Raw genomic sequence first — 19436 nt, 5'->3', positions numbered from 1 at the left:
GGGCAGTGCCAGTGATGGGCAGTGCCAGTGATGGGCAGTGCCAGTGAGGGTCAGTGCCAGTGATGGGTAGTGCCAGTGACGGGCAGTGCCAGTGAGGGTCACTGCGCCGGGCTGGCAGCCCTGCTGAGTTCAGCATTTCCCCTCCGGGGTTAGCCAAGTCCCAGAGAGCCAAGACAGGAAACAAAATGGTTACAGCATCACTCATCTCAGTTTAATTTGCTGTCAGATGTAAATCAATGCCTTAATCCCCTGTGATAAAAATCTTTGTGATCTCTTCAGTGGATAAAGCTGTTTAGTCAGGCCAAGAAGCCAATTTTAAACCAGTCAGTATAATTCCTTTCTTCACCAAAGCAGGTGATTTTGTAATCACTGTCTATGCTAGATTCCACCAAGAAATTGTTATTCTAGAACATTAGCTGCAACACTAAGTTCACTTAGGACTTCACTGTAATACATGGAATTGCTGTTTTGCTTCCTTCCCACATCACAAAGTTAAGTTTCTCTGTTGTGTGAACAAAAGAGATGAGAGCAGCATATTTTACAAGAATGATGAGCAAGCATCTTGAGTTAGATGAAGATGGGAAGTCTTGTGGTCAGACACCCACTTAGGAGACACAGAACTTGGGTTGTTTCCAGTACTGATCACATTTTTTATGTTATCTTTGAGCCCCATCTTCTTCATTCAGGAATTTTTGAGGTTCAAGTGATTCATAGTTCCGAAACTGATTCCTCTCTCCCTCCCATAACTGTTTTGGCTGAGTAGACTTGTTCTTTTGCAACAATCAGATTTAAACGTGAGCCAGCCTGAAGAAGTAAGTAGCAGAAGATGTACAAGCTCTCACCAAAAGAATACCTCCAAGTGCACACATTTAGAGTTCAATTCTGGTGTTACAGCACTGGCCAATGCAAGGTCAGCGTCCCTCTCCTCAGCTGACACACATCTGTTCAGCTCAGAAAAGCTGGGACACAGCAGACAATGCTGTGATGATATCCTGGCTGCCTGTGGGTCGGGATATGCATAATTCCTGCTCAGGAATGACTGAGTGCTCTCTTCCTGGTGTGGTACAGCAGCTTGCCAAGGACCAACCCATGGGAACAAAAGAACTTAGGAGACAAATACCTTGAGCTCCCAGACCCCTCACTTATTCCCAGGAAACTTCATTACTGACATACATAGTACTAAGAACCTCCTTTGCATTGCCCCATGCACATCTGCTGAAGGATGTGATTCAGAGATGGACAGGATGGCATTTCCTAGCTTTCATCAGCACAAATGACTGTACCAGAGCAGCTCTTTGTTTTGTAATGGCAGTTATGACACTGGGCACATACCTCCCATTTCCAGTAAAGATCCCTTGTTGCATGGCCCCAGAACAGAGCACAGCCTGAAACACAGGCTTCCCTGATGTGTCCATTTCCCACCACTCTGGGCAGGGAAGGGCAGACACTTACAGTGAACTGGGGTACGTGGAGGGGACATAAACCCCCCCAGAGGCTGTTGGCACCATATATTCAATCCCTCTGCACCAGCAGATGTGAGTTAGCAACAGGACACCTGAAAGAATAAGGTCCATGGTCAGCAGATGCCCAGGGCAGCCACTAAAGCTGTCTGCTCCCAGGAGCTGAGGCTGGCTGCCACTCCTAAGAAACCAAAACTCCTGCCTGGTAGTAAACATCTTCAGTTATCACACAGAAAAAGAAAATAATCCACACAACAATGGCCTAGCCAAGTGTTTAGGATGGAAAAATCTCAAAGATCTAGATGAGATGGAATTCCTTTCTTGGTGGCATCCCTGGTCACATAGTGCTGGTCAGACACGGGGCCAGGATCACACTGTCACCTGCTAACTGCCTGATCCCCATCCCTCCTTTGGCTGCTGGACATGCAGGTGAAGCCTGGGTGGGACAACTGCCAGCTGTTAGGAAAGGTCACTTGTGCCCACAGGTCACTTCCCTGGCAAGGAGCACCTTGTTCCCAGGGTGAAGCACTGACTGCTCTCAGGAGCATGGTACAGGCCTCCCCAGTGCCTGGCACCTCGAGGGGGCTGCAAAAGCCCATGGAATAAATAGGGTGAATGGCACCAAACTTTCTGGGGGGAAGCAATTTTGGTGCAGTGTTGCCCACCCATAATTCAGAGCCACTCTTTGCAGTGAGGCCATGCGGGTGGGCAGAGCAGGGTTCATGCCTGGAAGGTGCAGGTCCCTTTTGGTGTGCCACAGCTGGAGCCCATAACATAGGGAAAGAGAGCCTGGCAGCTCAGTCTCAGGGCTGAGCAGGCAGGGTCAGATCCTGCCACAGCTTTGACTTACAACTGGACAGACTCTGTACTTTTCAGGTTGCAGAACTTAATGCTTTTTGTATTTCAGTTTTACAAATGCTAGTCAGTGGTTTTGCTACTTTTCATCTATTAAATTTCTCAGTTTCATCCATATCCCATCCAGAGTTTCATCCATTAAAGCCCTAATTTTGCTGCCTTTCCTCACTTGTAAGCTGAGGGGGTCCCCTTCAGATAGGCTGGTTCAGAGAATGGTGGTAGTAGCTATGAGTACCCTGTCCAGTGACATCTCAAATGAAAGTCAAGACTGTGCAAAGCATTATAAGGTATTTGAAAATTAAGATAATACCGAAGGAGGCCCACATCTGCTGCTAGCATGTTAGATTCAGAATTGCTGCTGCTGAGCAGCATTTTCATGCCAGGAACCTGCACCAGCTGCTATGGCTGCAGATCAGTCCTTCAGCTGATCCCACAGCATGGGTTGTGGACTCCTCCAGCTCTTGGACTCCTTCACCTCTGCATCACCAAGATTTCTTCAGCACAGTCATTAACAGCTCACACATACCTGCCACACCTTGCAGCACACGCCTCTGCATTCCTCACCCTGCTCCAAGACATGCCTTCTTCATGGACTCTGCTCTTGGAGCTCACGGTCACTGTCTGATTCACACGGGATCACAGTTGTTGTATGAAGTGCTGGCAAGTTGTGGTCATGATGGATCTAGCCCTGTCCTTGCAAGAACAGATTCAGAGCAGATTATCCTGTCACCTAACCAGTACTTTTGGGAAATATTTTACAACTTGCATAAAGAAAAAAACTGCTGGAAATACCTGATCTGTAGTGACAACCTCTAGACCTCAGTACACACAGAACTCCAGTGGTGTCCATCACTTGTTGCACTTTCATCTGTTCTCTGACCTGTGACCAGAGCTCACAAGGTTTTTCCCAGCCTCTGCTCAGTATATAAAGCTTTTCCTGCCATGTCTCACATTTGCCAGCTCTCCAGTCTCTGAGTGCTGCTAGTATTTCCAGCTGTCAGATCTGCTGGGACAGAGACAGCTCTGTCTGCAGGGCTGCAGTACCTGGGAGCTCTGACAGAACAAGCTGAGGGTCCCAGCATCTGAACCTGGGGGTGCCTGGACTCTGAAGCTGGCATCATTTGCTTCTCAAATAACACTGTCCATTAACTAAACTTACGAGCTGTTTACCTAACATGTTACCTGATAATAATTCAAATGGTTTTGTGGCCTGGAAAAAAAATCTAGGAAGTGATATCTGAGAAGAGTTTGTGGATTTGTATAGTAGAGGAGGTCTGTCTTCCCAGGCTCTGGGTGGAAAAATGTCTCACAATTACCTTCAGTTTCCTCCAGTCCCCTTTCTGCACATGCAGGTTGGTGCATAGATAGGGAACTTGATCGTGGTAAATAAGCCTTTGCCAAGAGCTTCACTTCAGGTGCTGTGCAAAAGAGCTTCATTTAGGAGACCTGCCCAGGAAGAGAGATGGGAACACACAGGAGTCAGAGGCTGTTTAGGCAGAGATCCCACTGTCGTCAGAATGAAGATGTGCCTTCCCAAGGGAAGGATGGCCTGGTGGTGGGAAAGGACTTTTCCCTGGAACTGATCCCAACCCACATCTGATTTGGGGCTGTGGATTCTTTTTGCTGGCTCCCTGCAATACTACTTTGATTTAGGAGACTGACACTCTTGACATATTGCTCCTGACAGCAGCAGCAACTCTTCTGACCACACAAGGCTTTCCTGCCGTCTCAGTTTTATTTCCTACTCTGAGCTCTGCAGTCTTACACCCATGTATCCTGTCAGACACAAACCTGCACTTTAAAAGTGGTCATTCTGTAGCCATCACAAAAATCCCTCCTTCTGGTATTTTTGCTAGCACCTGTCCCTGGAACATAGGCTTTAACAAAGGGAACATGTTTCCCACTGATGTGGTGCCAGACGAGTTCATGGCTTTGTCTTGCTGAAAATGAAGTCTTGATTATTCAAGCAGTTCCCAATGAGTCACTCCACACCCTTGAATTATTTCTGACAGATGTGAAATGCCTTTTGCTGAATTCCTACTCCAAAGAGCCTTTTGCATGACTGGTTTATCAGTGAATGTGAGCAGAGTCATGATTTACAATGCTTCATCATCGTGGCATGTGTACTACTGAACATGATGACGATGGAAACCAGACCCACCTATTTTTTGCCACAGGCTCAGAGCCTCTCAAATCTTCCAACAGCAGCACCAGAGGTGTTCACACAGGGCAGGTGCCTGTGCAGGGAAACCTGATTTGCTCTGTGGATCTCAAAAATGGGTCGGCTGAGGGCGTATGAATTATGAATTCACTCTCAGGGGTGATATGGAGACTGAAGCACCAACCTGAAGGCCTCTTTCTGTCACTGTTCACTTTTTTGCTTTCCCTTTGCTGCCAGGAGCGTGCCTGCCACTGGCTCCACGCTCAGCTGTGGTGCAGGTCACGTGTGGTGCTGGTCCCTGTGCCAGCCATGGAGCCCAGACCTTGCTGCAGCTCCGTGCCCTCAGCCTGCCGTGCTGCCCTGACCTCCTGCAAGCTGCAAGCGCTCTCTGCTGTGTTTACCCACAAGCAGGGTTAGTACACATCTCTGCACACACCCTCAGGGACACTCCTGGACTTTCCTCTGCAGCCTGCAGAAGACAGGTGAAGGCTGTTTCCCAAAGGCTCTAAGGGCTCTCCTGAAATGAGGGATTCTCAGGGTGGCCTGAGGTGACCTTTCCTTTTCTCCTATAAAGAAGAGATCTTTCAGGGGACCTTCTCTGAACAAGAACCTCCTCCAAAGCAAGAAGGCAGCTGCACTAAGAGCACCGTGGGGCCACTGAGAGCTCGTCACTCCTGCTCTCAGGTGCACCACAGACAGGATCATGCCCAAGGTAACTCACCTGCGAACTCTGAGACAATGATAACACTGTGGGGTTTAGTCTGGTCAGACACAGTCACTCCCCTGTACATACCATGCGTGTGGCTCACAGGAAGCACTGTGGTTTCTTACCAAAGGGAGCTCTGAGCAGCTGAGCTCCCTCCCAGAAAGCCCCGTCAGCAATCCCTGTTGGCACCTGCACGAAAGGGGCCAGCTGGCTCTCACTGCCAGCTGCATTCCAGGGGCATTCCCAGCCAGGCCAGGCCTGGCTCCATGGGAGGCTGAAGACATTACCTCTCCAATGGGAGATTGTGGGAGATTTTAGTCTGGGATTCCACATTTTTTCTCCTGCAGAAGTCTCTGTCACTGCAAAACAGAACAACAGCACACAAAGCCATGTAAAGCCATTTTAGTGATTCCAAAATCCATTATTCCTCTGGCTAATTAAAAAAAAAAAACCCAAACATGCATTAGATGTTACAAATGTGAATTTTGTTTTTGCAATGGTAAAACTCCTCCCTTCTTTTTATCCACAGATGGTCATGATGATGCCTTTTTGTTCAATAATTAATCATTTCTGTGTCAGGTTTGACTTGTTTTAGGGATTTAAATTGTATGTCTTGCTCAAGGAAATCTGTAATTGAGATACAAATTTGGGCACCTGTGAAAGACTTCAAAATTTATGCACGTGACTAAGTATATGTTTTTAAACATATATTTTACTACCTTAAAGGCATCTACACAGAATGTCAATGGAGACTGATCTGTCATTGCTCTATCTTGTCAGCAGAACCACTGGATTCTGACAGCTGAATAGAGGCCATTAATTAAAACTGCCAGGTTTTGTCAGACCTTTGTCATGCTCCCAAGATAATTCACTCTTATGCATTTCCAGCAGCTGCAGCAGGAACATGACCAAAACTTCCAATTCCCCCCTAAGTTCTATTTCTCTCTTTCTTTCTAAGAAAGGGCACTTATTCCTGCAGCAATAATCCTTTGCATTTTGGAGGAAGGGTGTTGGGGGGGTAACTTGGTTTTGCATTGAGCAGTGCCAGGGTTTATGCTGACTCCTCGACAGCAGCTGTGCACAGGTTCTGGCACTGACTCCCCACCCTCAGGACAGGGGATAATGCCACAAGTTTGCAGGAATAAAGAGCTTTTTTTCTCACTTTTATAAGCAGGTTCTATGCTAGAACAAGCAAACAAAAATTGGACTTGACTTCATGTCCCTCTGCTCTCACAAGTATCCTCACTGAAGCTGGTAACTGCTCCTGGGGACATACAGCCCTCATTCTTAAAGGAGAAGTGTTAGTTTTGCATGTAACTATGATCTATTTCTTAATTTTGATGTATTTACAAATTCACTCTTTGTAGCACATCCACGAACCCTTTGGAATGTATGTGATGCAGAGGCAGTGATCAACCCTTACAGGCATATTTAGAAAGCACCAGTTTTGTTTGGTTTACATGTTTATAATTGTCTCTGGCAATATTATCATTGGTGATTTTCCACAGTAGCTTTCAAAGTAATGTTGGTTTGTCTGGATATCCAACATTGCTAAAAAGCACTTAAAATATCAAACACGAGAACAGGTGTTTGTTTCTTCTCACTACTACAGCCTAACACGGATGTGAACCAGGAGCCATAGTGCTACAGCTTCTGAAATCAAAGTACAGCCAGGTAGTCTATAGCCCAGCACAGACATATCCCCTAAGGACACAGAGGTGTGCTGCCCCAGCCCCTTTTTACAGGACATAAGGAAGATATATGATTAGAGTTTAGTGCCAACTTTTCACTGTCCTAGGAGGTAACTGCAGTTATTTTGTAGGGACAATCTGTTCCTTCCATGCGTTGCTCAGAGGTGAATCCTCTTCAGAAAACCCTTCCCTGCCCAAACAGAATAGAGGGCTGTTCTTCAGGTCCCTGTTCGACTGGGCTGTCACAGTTTTGCCTCTGGGGCCAACCTAAACTGCACCAGAGCATGGAGAAGGCCAGTTTCAAGTGAGAGCACATGCAGTTTGCACACTTGTGAGGCTGTTGACTGCAGATTTCCATGTGGAAGTCACAACAGTAATGAATACATTCCAAAGGAAAATAATGTGGCACTTTCCACATGGGCTCTCAGGCCTGCAGGGAGGCAGCTATGGAGGCAGGTAACTGGTGTCTCTGATGGTCAAGAGGTTTTTCCCACAGCTCACCTGGATTTGGGTGGTGGGCTCTAGAGGCTCTGTTGCCCATCACTTTATTGTCTGAGCAGAAACTAATGCAGTGGCCAGGTCTCTTCTCATGGGCCTGCCCAGGGAATGAGGGACTCTCTCATATCAGAGTCAGCCTGCCTGAGGAGTTTGCTTTTATTCCTCATGGAATGGTGGGATCTCGTAAGAGCACTTGCTGTTAGTGTCTGTACAGCACGATGCAGTGGGAGGGATAAGGATAATGCTGAATTACACAGTGGGGTGAGTAAGAGCATCTGGCAACGTCTGCAGATATATGAGGTCAGTGGGTTTACATTCCTTAAGGTCAGAGAACAGAACAAGCGTGATCTTATCCCCATGCCAGTTTCTCCACATTACAGAGTCACCACAAGGTGTGCTCTGGGAGGATGGGGCTGAGGGCTTGTCTGCACTGCCTGGGAGAACAAACTGGAAGGAACAAATAGGAGCGAGCAATCTCCAGGTAAGAATGCAGAGGAGAACAAGCACACTGTTCTTCCCACAGCACGAAGGAGCCAAGCTCACAGTATGTACCGCCAAAAACACATAAATGCTCCCTAGTGAAACCAGAGCATACTTGAGAGGGACTGCAAGATCTTAGTGCCCAGCCTCACTTGGTGTCTGCCCAGCTGGGGAGCAGAAGAGGTCTTTTGGTTTAGAGTGATGGATCTGACCTGGCATCCAGCCCTGACGGTCAGTGAGGGAGAGGACAGCATAACAGAGAAAATGCATTTTCCCTCTCCTCACTTGTTATTCTACGTGGTCATGTATTAATCCTTAAACTCAGCTCTTTTAATTATTCTTATAACCCTCACTGATGTCATTCTGAATATTACTGTTATCCTTGTAAATACACAATCTCCTTTCTGTAGAAATTTTAGCCACCCAGCTAATATGCCCTATGACTTTGAAATCACTACAGTAAATTCATCAACAGAATTGAAAATAAAGCTAAGCTTTGGATGAAAGCTACAGCTTATACCCCTAAGGCTTATGAATTTAGTCTGGTCCAAGGTATAAATAAATAATATATCATTCTGAAAGGTTTCATATGTTTGTCAGACAGAATCAGACAATTTTAGAGGCATGCATTTGTGTGCAAAACACAGTTATGGTTATAAAGGCATGTCCCAGGTCAAGGAAACAAATGTTGTATCATACAGAGGTTTCTGTTAAGGATGGAATTGCTCAGAATTGGTATAGGTAAAGCATACCTTTAAATGCTATTTGCTTGGCAATATCCATCTTGCACATCTTAGCTCATTGTTACACAGTACCTAGACAAGACAGTGCTGAATACATGATAACCAGTTTTTTGTATTGACCCAAACACCCACAAATTACTTCAGCTATTGAGTAACAAAGAAGTCCCTTTCTGAAGGCCTACTTGGATAACACAATTATTCTTTTAGATGCATAAAATTTGAATAGGGCTCTGGGAATTAACAACATCATATAAATAATGATGATGGTGATGATTTTAAAATGTTCCCCAAACAAGGAATTAAGGAAGTCTTGAGAGAGGTTTTGTGGTGAACTTGATAAATCTTTTCACAGTTTTTAATTTGGAGTATTAGTTATTTCATAATCTACAGAGCTCACTTGGCACCTGCTGTGGGGTATTGGAAACCCCTGCACAGCACACAGCTCCTGCCACAGCCCAGGATCCCGAAACTGTGTCTGGGGTGTCTGTCATCCTGACCCTGCCTATGCTGCTGCTGTTCTGTAACTGCAGATCTCAAACAATGAACAATGCTGGACAGTCATCAACCTGATTTCAAAAATGGAGTAATGGTGATGTAATGAGATGAAGAAACTCACTTGATACCATTGAATTAATTAGCGTACATACAAGGATTAGACAGATTTCCTCATTCCTGGTGCCATTTGTAACCCACTGCACAAGAACACTAAACCCACTCCTTATGGCCATTCCCCATGCTTCAACAGACCCAGGCACTGAAGGACTAGGCATTAAATCTTCTTCACCTTTCACAGGTCTTTTTTTTTAAAGAAATTTTGTTATGAGAGAAAAGAGGGCTTCAGCAGCTGCAGGAAAGAGCTCTCGCAGTGCACTCTTTCACCATGTAGTTCCCCTCACAGGTCGGCCTCTCCATTCCCTCATTGTCCTCCTGCAGAACCCTGAGTCCACCCAAGTGTTAAGGCCTGCAGTGACACTGCTATGAATGAGATTCTGATCAATATTTCCTACTATTTACTTACCACTATAAAAGTCTTTTACCACATGAGTAAACATGGATATATTTACACGGGTTAACCATGATATTGGTCTACATAGAATAAAACTACAGTTCCACTGCACTGTTCTGTGTTTCAGCACCATACCTCCACATCATCTCTCCTCCTCCAGCTTGTTCTGACCTAAGTGTCCTCCCAAAGACCTCACTGATGTGATCCCCTGCCAACTGGAGCAGCCTGTGACTGGGCAGACTCACCACAAGTGCCACCTCCGACTCACTGAGACACAGTGTCACCCTCAGAGCACAGACACCGTGTCACCATCAGACCATGAACTAGGTCCTTTGTGTCTCCTTGCAGGGAGCTGTTGCCATAGTCCCCCTCAGCCAGGTAGAGGAGAGCAGGAGCCACCATCCCCTGGCACTGCTGGCACAGCACAAGGGCCACCCCCTCAGACAGTGACATTTTCTCAGAGTCTGCATCCTTTCCTTCAGCAAACCTCCACTCCCAGCTCACATCCAGCGCCCAGCTGGTTCTGCATTGGTTCACACATGCCAGCATTCAATCAGCATCACTAACAACTGACAGACAAACATCCCCACCAGAGTCTGAGACCTGGGGGACCTCTGCAGACCTTCCAGAATTGTGTCTGATCCCCTGTACAACACTGTGCCAGCTGGGAACAGGACAATCCTGATCTCACCTGTCAGCTCTGCCCTTTGTTACTGGCACCATGCGGGAAGGAAAAAATCAACTCTGAGATAATTAGGTGGAGAAATGTCCTGAAACTTTAAAAACCCGTGGGATCTTCAACCTAGACAGTGCTCAATTCACAGTAAGATCTGTAATCTTCTGAGTGCCTTGCTGAGGGGAAAAGGTGAGAAAGTAAGTGGCTTTTGTACAGGCACCATAATGCAACCAACAGGGCTAAAGCTGAAAGACCAGGAAAACCAGAAAAAAAACCTTTTCTTTTTTTCTTCAACTGATCTTCTCTTTGTATGACTGCACCATCTAAAAATTGTGTATGACTTAATACTGAATAAATGCCAAAGCCTCCTGTACTGGAGAGACCACAATAAAACTGCTTACAGTTCTGACTGAATTAGTCATAATATCCATTGCTACGTGCTGCTGGAGTGAGTTATCTGCAGTGTGAGGATCTGCCAGGACAAACACGATTGTCCATGGAGGGAAGCCCTCACTACTCGTGATGTTCAATAATCAGACCTTGTCTGACTAACACTTTGGTAGAGCAGATGAATTTTTTTCTATTTTCAAATATTATATAAAAACTGAAAAAGAAAACAAATGAAAAATAGAGGTCAAATTTGTGCTGACCTGGAACAGGGTATTCAAGTGGTAAGACAACTCCAAATGCAATTTAGAGCTATTCCCAAGGGACCCATGCTTATTTATGTGAGTTGCAAATGTCTCTAAAGAACAAGGGAGATAAGGTGAAAAAAAGAGGTGAATAGACAAAGGTAAGATTTACTAATTCAGAGAGAAATAGTCCATATACTTTCACAGAGCAAATCTCCTTGGAGACATTGGATAATGTGCTCCACAATAATTGCCAAATATTTTGTCAGGGTGGCCCAGTCTCAAACAAATGCAGATCTTATTCACAGGTTTGTGACCTCAGTGTAGAAGTAACAGGAACTCTTGCAATTCACTGCAGTTTGAGACTGGGATTCACTTCTGGATTTTCTACTATTTTTCCAAACCATGTTTGGTTTTATTATAAATGCACTGGACACATTTTCCTAGTATCTGGCTGAGTACTAAAAGAACCATCACAACAACCTGATGCCTGCAACTCGAGGCAGATTCAGTGATATTTAATCCCTGCACCACCCCCTGCCAGAACCAAACGGCAGCACAATGCCCCAGCCTGGGAATGGGGGGAGAGTCCATGATCCCACTGCAGCTCCAGCAGGTTACTGCACAGGTAATGTTTGAATGCTCTGGTGGTCTGTCCATCCTAACTTCAGATCCAAATAGAAACTGCTTGAGAATTCCACAGGTTTTGTTCCCAATTCAGGTTTAAGTTAAACCATTGGCAATGTCTGCACTTGACTGGCATTTTAGTGAAAGAAAACCCATGAACCTATGCATCCCAGAGTGGAAACAGCTTCCTCATGGCAACAGACAGTGCTCAGACTTGATAAGTGTTTGCTGACACTTATTTCAAAACTGGATTTTGATGGGAATTCTGCTTAAACAAGGGTTTCAAGCTTGATTCCTGCATCTCATGTATGCCTTCCAGTACAATTTCAATTTCTGAACTCTATACGTTTTTAGGGGAGAGCAATACAGCATCATATCTTAATTCCACATGATATTTGCACTGTTCAGTAAATTTATCCACAAATAAAGAAGTCACGGTGTGCTTCTAATTGTATCACTAACTAAACAACCGTGTAAGAACTGCACTTTTTGATGCTGCAGAACTGCATTTTTGTAGCATCAATACATTTTTTTCCTAACCAAAATCGGTTTTTCCTTTTTATGGCTTTACATGTCATACTACAGCAAAACAGCAACTTCCTCTCTGGAAAAGGAAGGACAGCAACTTATTGTGTTATGCATTAATACAGAATTGTTACTAATGAAATGGCCTAGCCCTTAACTTTGTTTACTACAGCATGGCAACCACTAAGGAAAAATATTCTCAGTGATGGAGGTTTGGCAAGCCAGAAAGACTGTTTGTTTTCCATGTTCTCAGCACATTGCTATTTACTTTCTGCAACCATTAATGTAAGGTAAATTCTGTTGATATAAATGGGATATAGAATTAACAGCTGTACCTGAGACTCACTGCATGATTAAATAAAACCTTGCCAAGCAGAAGGGGAAAAAAGAGCTGCTTGTTAGAATCAAGTGAAAGAAGATGTCTGCCTTTGTGCACTGCAACATCTTGGTCTGACACTAACGAGCTCCGTGCTTGTCTTGCTGGGGTGACTCTCACGAGCGAGGAACAGATAGTTCTTTCTGACAAAATATTTTCTCCATTCTTTTGTGTAATGTACTTGCTGATGATCATGAAAGCCAGTGTCAAATGGACTCACATGCTCCTGTCTTGTGACACCAGCTACAAAAGAAAGCCAGTTACCACTTCTCTGACCAGCACTTTAAATATAAATCTGTTTTAGAACAACTGTAAATGCTAATGAGTGGGGAAACAGAGAGAACTAATTTAGGGTCCAGTTCCAGTGGTGTAAAGGTGAAATCCTAGGGTTTTATGGGATACTTTTCAACAACGCTGCACCAGAGAATGCTTTTGTGCTTGCTCTTTGATCGAACTCCTGATGAAAGCCTGTTATGAGCTCTCCCCTGTACCTTCCAACCGAGCTTCTGAGATCCACTAGTACTTCTGCAGGAATGGCAATACCTGACAGAAGTTGGGGTTTTTCTGCATCACAGACAAAAGGAAGAGCAGGAGTGGCAGTAACAGCAGGGCAGGTGTGTCAAGAAGGGGCCAACTCCCCATTGTCCCCAAGTCCAACCTGTCCCCGGGAGCTCAGGAAGCCTCAGTGTTGCCTGAGCAGTGCCTTGTGCCGGAGACAGCGCAGTCACACCGAGCTCCCTCCTCTGACAGCACTGCCCAGCTGTCCTTCCAGGCCTCTCTGCTGATGGCACAGGATGTCTGCTGGGCTGCACCACTGGGACACGGGGCACAGCTGACCAGGTGTGCACTCCACAGGCCACTGCCACTAACAGTGACACTGCCACCAGGTTTCTCCTGGGATAAAGCCAAAGCCCAGCTGTGCTGTTGCTGTGTATGGTTTGTACACACGGCGTGTCGTGCACGTCCTTCGCACCCCGAGCTGGCTGGGCCAGTGCCACGTGTGCTGCTGGGGCCAGTGCCACGTGTGCTGCTGGGGTTGATGCCACGTGTGCTGCAGAGCAGTGCTCACACTGCACAGCCCACCAACGAGCTCCCTTTAGGCGCTGGCAGATTCATTCGAACACCAGCAAGAATGGGGCTGTGGCTGGAAAACCACCCAATAGCCCCCTCTGCTTCTTTCAGAGGGAGCCATTACATCCCCACAGAGATCACATCTCCTCTTCTTGGAGACCACTCCATGTCAGAGCCTTTAATGACTTTCAGATCCTTAATGGAATACAAGACCCTGAAGAGAAAACCCCTATGACCTTAACTTGTAGAATTTACAAGCTCATTTTTATCCATACAGAGTGACTTATTTCTAGCACAACTTAGGAAAAATATCCTCCTCCAAATGACAATGCTGATATATCACTGCTTTGCAATGCATTACTAGAGAGTTCCCACATTATTTAACACCTACAGGACAATTCCACTGATCAAACTCCTCATGCAAAATCTGTTGGGGCTTGCTATGAAACCGGTAATTATAATGGGAATCCTAGCAGTGTTTTTTAAGTATTGTGGTGTTTTTCATTTAACCCAGCAGTAAGTTTGTATCACTTCCATCAGTTTACTCTGACGAGCACCTGAATATTAATTTCCCCGAATGTTCTGTTTTCCTATTTTTCTCAGGATCCCAAAACGGACCTCTGAAAGTGGTTTGAATTTGCACACCTGGATATACACCAAGATCACTTCTTCAGCATTAATGAAGGACAACAAATTGTGCCTGTTTTTTTAATCATGTTTATAATGGAAGTGTTCCATTAGAAAATAATAACAATGCAAAATGCAGACAATCATAAACAACTATTGCTTGTCTACCCCCAACACTTTCAGTTTTGCTGAGCAATCTCTCCGTTTCACTGACAATTCTATTTCAGTGCATTCCAGCAGAATTGCCTATGTAAGTTTTAAGACAAAATTAGCAGCAGAAAACCTGAGACTTATGAATTTAGGTTTATATCCACCACATCATTTTAGTGTCTGACAGCATGAGTGTTTCAGTAGGTGCAGTCACAGGCTTTGATAGCAGCTATACAATCAGATGAGAAAAGCAGAAATTAACCACAGAAGTATTACTTTTTTGTATATATTTTGCATACAGGTTCCATGTGGAGACAGAGAACCCATCAATCCACTATCTACTAAAAAACCTGTATTTGTGCCTTTGTAAAAAAGTTGCAGCTATTGCAGACTGTAAGTTTTATGTAGCACATTCGTGCAAAAAAGGCCAGGGAACCAGTTTTGGCTGATTGCTGTCCCACATCCCACATGATGTGGTAGCAATAGATCTGTCAAAAACTACTCAGAACCTGAATATGTACCAGTTCCCCACACCTTTAGTTACCCAGCCCTGCTCTCTGCTTTGCCAGTAAAAGGGGAAGAAGGGGCACTACACTTATGGCAAATGAAACATGAGGGGCACAGGTACAGGTTCACCTTTGAACCTGAGGATCTCACATACTTGAACCAAATGGATGCTGTCTCAGCTGCTTAGAGAGCACACACACCACCATCCCAAACAATCAGGACTCCCTGGAAAGTCTATTTAAATAGACACCTAAATATTATTATTATGGAGTTGCAATGGCTTTAATGTCTGCTCTGTAACTGCTCTCTCATCTTAAAAACAGACCATCTTTCCACTCCATGCTTCCTCTTACTCTTATGCCACAAGTATTACATAAGGCCCTACACTTTAGAACTCAGTCTTGCAAACCAATCTGTAACTATAGATCAAGTTGTGCCATGGGTTATTTAAAGTATCTGACAAGCTCTCTGAAATTTGTGTACCTTCCTTTTTTGCTTAGACAACATATTAAAAACAAATGCCCTGCCATTAGTCATTCTTTTAACACTGAGAGATAATTGATACAGCCAGTAAAAAGTCTGAATAATGGTTTATATATGAAGTAAAGTGATTACTTACTGTTCAAAGAAGAGTTATTCAAGTAAACAAGCAACTTAGATTCCAGAAAATCCAGCAATGAACTACTGAAATGTCCATTAAAATACACCCATGCCAAACAGAAATATTTCAGACACACAAAGTCCATGAGAGATGTGGATTTTCTCCACTATTGATATCAGTACTTACTCAATGTGGGTTTGAAATATATAAGAGAATATGCTTCTGAACTCTACATGAGCTATCTGAAATCATTCACATTGCTCTCTTAGCTAGGTTAAATGAAACCTGATCTGGATTCCACTTGATCATAAGACTGGAATGCTGAAAATGCTGTAATCTATTTATACATCAAATTGAAGAAATGTTGCATGTCTTTAAATTTCACTGCATTCCAGTGTCTTAGCTAAATAGCAGCAGTTTACAAACTGTTTCATGTTCAAACTGAGAAAGAAAAGACAGACCAACCTGACTTATTTATCCTAAAGCCAGGATTGATTCCTGGCTTTTAGACTATGGCCCAAACCCAGGTCTTCTTTGTGCCTTCCCTGAAAGTGTTGTTCCTGCAGCAGTAATTCATCTCTACTGCCAAAACATGGTACTTGCTTTATGATGACTTTCAAATCCATACTTCTCCAGCATCAAGAACATACTACAGTCCCAAACTGGATTTGCTGCTCAGATCTTGCTCATACATCTGCCTCTAAATCACAAATGGTTCAAAATACAGCAGAGAGCAAAGCTGAGAACAACTGGGTTCAGGATCAGGCTAACAACAACTGATGAGATTTCATAACATTTGTTCCTTTCTACTTGCACTTTCAGTGTGTTTTGATGTGTGTAACAGTTTCCATTCATTCTCAGTTTTTGGTCATATAATTTTTTTTCATTTTAGTTTTTGGATTTAGTGCCCATTATTTTCCATACAGAAGACAATGAACATGGCAAAGACAAAAAAGAATAATTCTGTTATGGTCAGGAGAGAGGAAATTTCTGTGCTCTTTGTCACATGAGACTTTAAGAAGAGCCTGAAGCTAAATACTGCAGTTACTATTTGTGGTTCTCTGGATCGTTAGTGGCCTTTAGAAATGCAAAAATCCTACTTAGACATTCAAATAACTCATTTGCCCTTTCCTGTGCCCTTCTTCTCTCCAGCAGTCTGTAACCTCGAATTTGTCTTCCAGGTCTTGCAGTCACTGTCTTACAGCTTGAAATTCAAAAGGACTTGAAATTCAAATTAGCATTGCATTTCAGTGCAGTTTGAGACCATTTGGGGTAATTTAGAGGAGTTTTAAAAACAAGAAGAATTTGGGTAAATGTCTTATTGTCTAGCACCAGTAGTTTCACAAAATGGAAGATGTACAGTTTACAGTGAAGGAAAGGAATTTCTGATATTACTGTTTATTTTAAAATTTAGGATGTTAATGCAGGATTTTGTACAAGAGTCATCTGAAAGGGGATGCACTCTTAAAATACCCAATGTTTAGTAACCCCTAAATTTCTGTTCAAATTTGAAAAGACCTTGCTGTTAACTGCTTATCACTTGTCCATTACTGTGCCAGTATGCTACTATTGCTAAGACAGTATCACATGGTCTGATCAAAATTCAGGTCTCAGTACTCAACACACAAAAAAAGGCAGGCAGAGCCCTCAGTAGTTCTCTGTATCTGCAGATAATATCTGCAGGTGATAGATGGGAGGGAAAACAAGATGAAATTAAAAGAAGGAAAAACAACTTGTAGAAGGCCACAATGCAGATAAATACCAACTGAGGGGTACGACTGAAGTTAGAAGACAAGTCCCCTGAACTTTTCCTGCTGACTTCCCCACAAACAGTTTCAATCTGGACTCCTGACACTTGGGTAGATACCTACCTGTTGGATCACATGGTGTCCTCAGGCCAGCTTTAGTCTGCCACACTAATCACCTAATGTTATTAAAGGCCGAGATACCTGAACCCATGCATGCTAGATGCCAATAAGATGACTTCCTTTAATATTCCTACAGCTTTCTTTAAAAAAAAATTTGTATTTTTGATGTTAACATTAGGGATTTTCAAAATTTAAATGTACATATACACCTATTAATATATGTCTCTATACAGCCATGCATTCACTGCTGGGTGTGAGCACATGTGCAGCTGTGTACACTCCATAAGTGTTTAGGGGTTTAGTGCACAGCTTTTACCCCTGCCTAAGTGACACACAGATTTCAGCTACCATCAGTGGGAAGCACCACCTTTGGACCATTTAAACACAGAAACAAACAAACAACATTATAAAGCCATTTTCACAGGATACATACATGTGGTCAGAGCTTGAAGCTTTGTAGCTTACACTCCAGAGGAGCTTCATTTTTGGTCTTCTGTCATCTGTGGGAGCATTTCTGCCCTCAGACGCTGAGGCTGAGGGATTGTGTGCAAGAGGGGTGTGTGTCACATGACTAGTGCATGATCTTTAAATGCCAAAATATGTAAATTCACCTGCAGTCCTCAGACAGGAGAACCACAAGTGTGGGTTCTCACTGCCACTGAAGTATGTATGGGGATCCTCCTAGTGAAGTGTGGGGTGGTGAAGGTGATGGAGAGAGTGGGGAAGAGTTATCCCAGCCTCTGTCAGGCAGCACAGCAGCACTGAAAAGGAGCCTACAGCCATTCCAGTACCTGCTCTGTCTGCCCTGGCCAGGTCTCACAAACCAGGCACAGGCACACAGACACCAGGGAGGGTCCCACACTGCTGGCGCTCACACACACACAAATAGGAGATGTGTGGAAAATTTCTTTTAACTAACTGTGGCAAATGTTTTTCTTGAAGGAAAAAAGGAATATATACATGCTTGACACTTAATAAAAATATCAGTATGTTTGTGCCCAGTATACTGGAATATTGTTCAGCACTAATTTAACCTTGCAAAAATATTATCAGTGTAATGCTGCCAAGGCTATTGTGTGGATTAGTGTGTGGCTCTTGGCTAACCTGGCCACGGGCTGCAGCAATTTTTATACTCAGCTTTTTGGAAACCTTTCTGGCTTGCTGGTGAATCAGTTCACCTTGTTCATTCTTGTTCCTCATCCCTTTCCTATTTTACCTTTGATTAATTTCCCTTTTTCCTTTGCTAGACCGCACTGAATGTCAGACTAGCCCATTCCTCACCGCAGTGAGCCAGTGCGTGCCCAGGTGGCCAAGGCCAGGGCTGAACCAGGCAGGCCCGGGGCAGGGACTGTCCCTGCGCTGGCACTGCCGGGCCCTCCTCCAGCGCTGTGCCGGGTGCTGGGCCCCTCAGTTCAGGAAGGACACTGAGGGGCTGGAGCGTGTCCAGGGAAGGGAACAGAGCTGGGAAGGGGCTGGAGCAGCAGGAGGGGCTGAGGGAGCTGGGGGGGGCTCAGCCTGGAGCAAAGGAGGCTCAGGGGGGACCTTCTGGCTCTGCAACCCCCTGACAGGAGGGGGGAGCCGGGGGGGTCGGGCTCTGCTCCCAGGGAACAAGGGACAGGACACAGTCGTACGCTGCACCAGGGGAGGCTTAGGGTGTACATTAGGAACAATTTCTTCACAAAAGAGTGATTAGACATGAAGGGGCTGCCCAGGGTGGTGGGGGAGTGCCCATCCCTGGAGGTACTTAAGGTAAGACTGGACGTGGCACTCAGTGCTCTGGCCTAGTGAGAAGCTGGCGATCGGTGAGAGGCTGGAGTGGATGGTGGCGGGGGTCCCGCTCCCCTCAGCGCTGCCGCTCTCCCGAGCCGCTCCCGGCTTCAGCTCCGCTCCAGCGGCTGCCGCGGGCACAGCGCGGCCCCGCCGCCAGGGGGCGCTCGCCCGCGCGCCGACGGGGCCACGCACTCTCCTCCGGCCGGGCCCGCGCTCGGCCGGGCGCGACCATCCCCCGAGGCGGGGGGGGGGTCCGGCGCGGGGCGCCACATCCCAACCGTCCCCCCGCAAGCCGCGCTGCCCCGTCCCCCCCGCTGGGCTGCCCTGCGCTGCGCCGGGCCGTGACGTCAGCGCGGCGGGGGCGTGGCCGCGGCGCTCCCAGAGTGCAGCGCACAAGTTGAGCCCC

General features: G+C 45.3%; 1 long non-coding RNA gene across 1 annotated transcript; it reads right to left on the bottom strand.

Annotated features, from left to right (window-relative positions):
* Nucleotides 1-76: 76 nt before the first annotated feature.
* On the bottom strand, nucleotides 77-18091 carry LOC113949076. Its single transcript, XR_003528328.1, has 3 exons — nucleotides 17694-18091; nucleotides 5308-5541; nucleotides 77-3761 (listed from the first exon to the last, which is right to left on the bottom strand). It is a non-coding gene; the product is annotated as an uncharacterized LOC113949076 (long non-coding RNA).
* Nucleotides 18092-19436: the final 1345 nt, after the last annotated feature.

The sequence above is a fragment of the Corapipo altera genome, unplaced genomic scaffold (assembly GCF_003945725.1).
Source record: "Corapipo altera isolate COAL_440 unplaced genomic scaffold, ASM394572v1 113, whole genome shotgun sequence".
In the NCBI taxonomy this organism is placed as follows: domain Eukaryota; kingdom Metazoa; phylum Chordata; class Aves; order Passeriformes; family Pipridae; genus Corapipo; species Corapipo altera.
The sequence above is the reverse complement of the archived record's forward strand: the minus strand, read 5'-3'. Positions and strand labels throughout refer to the sequence as shown.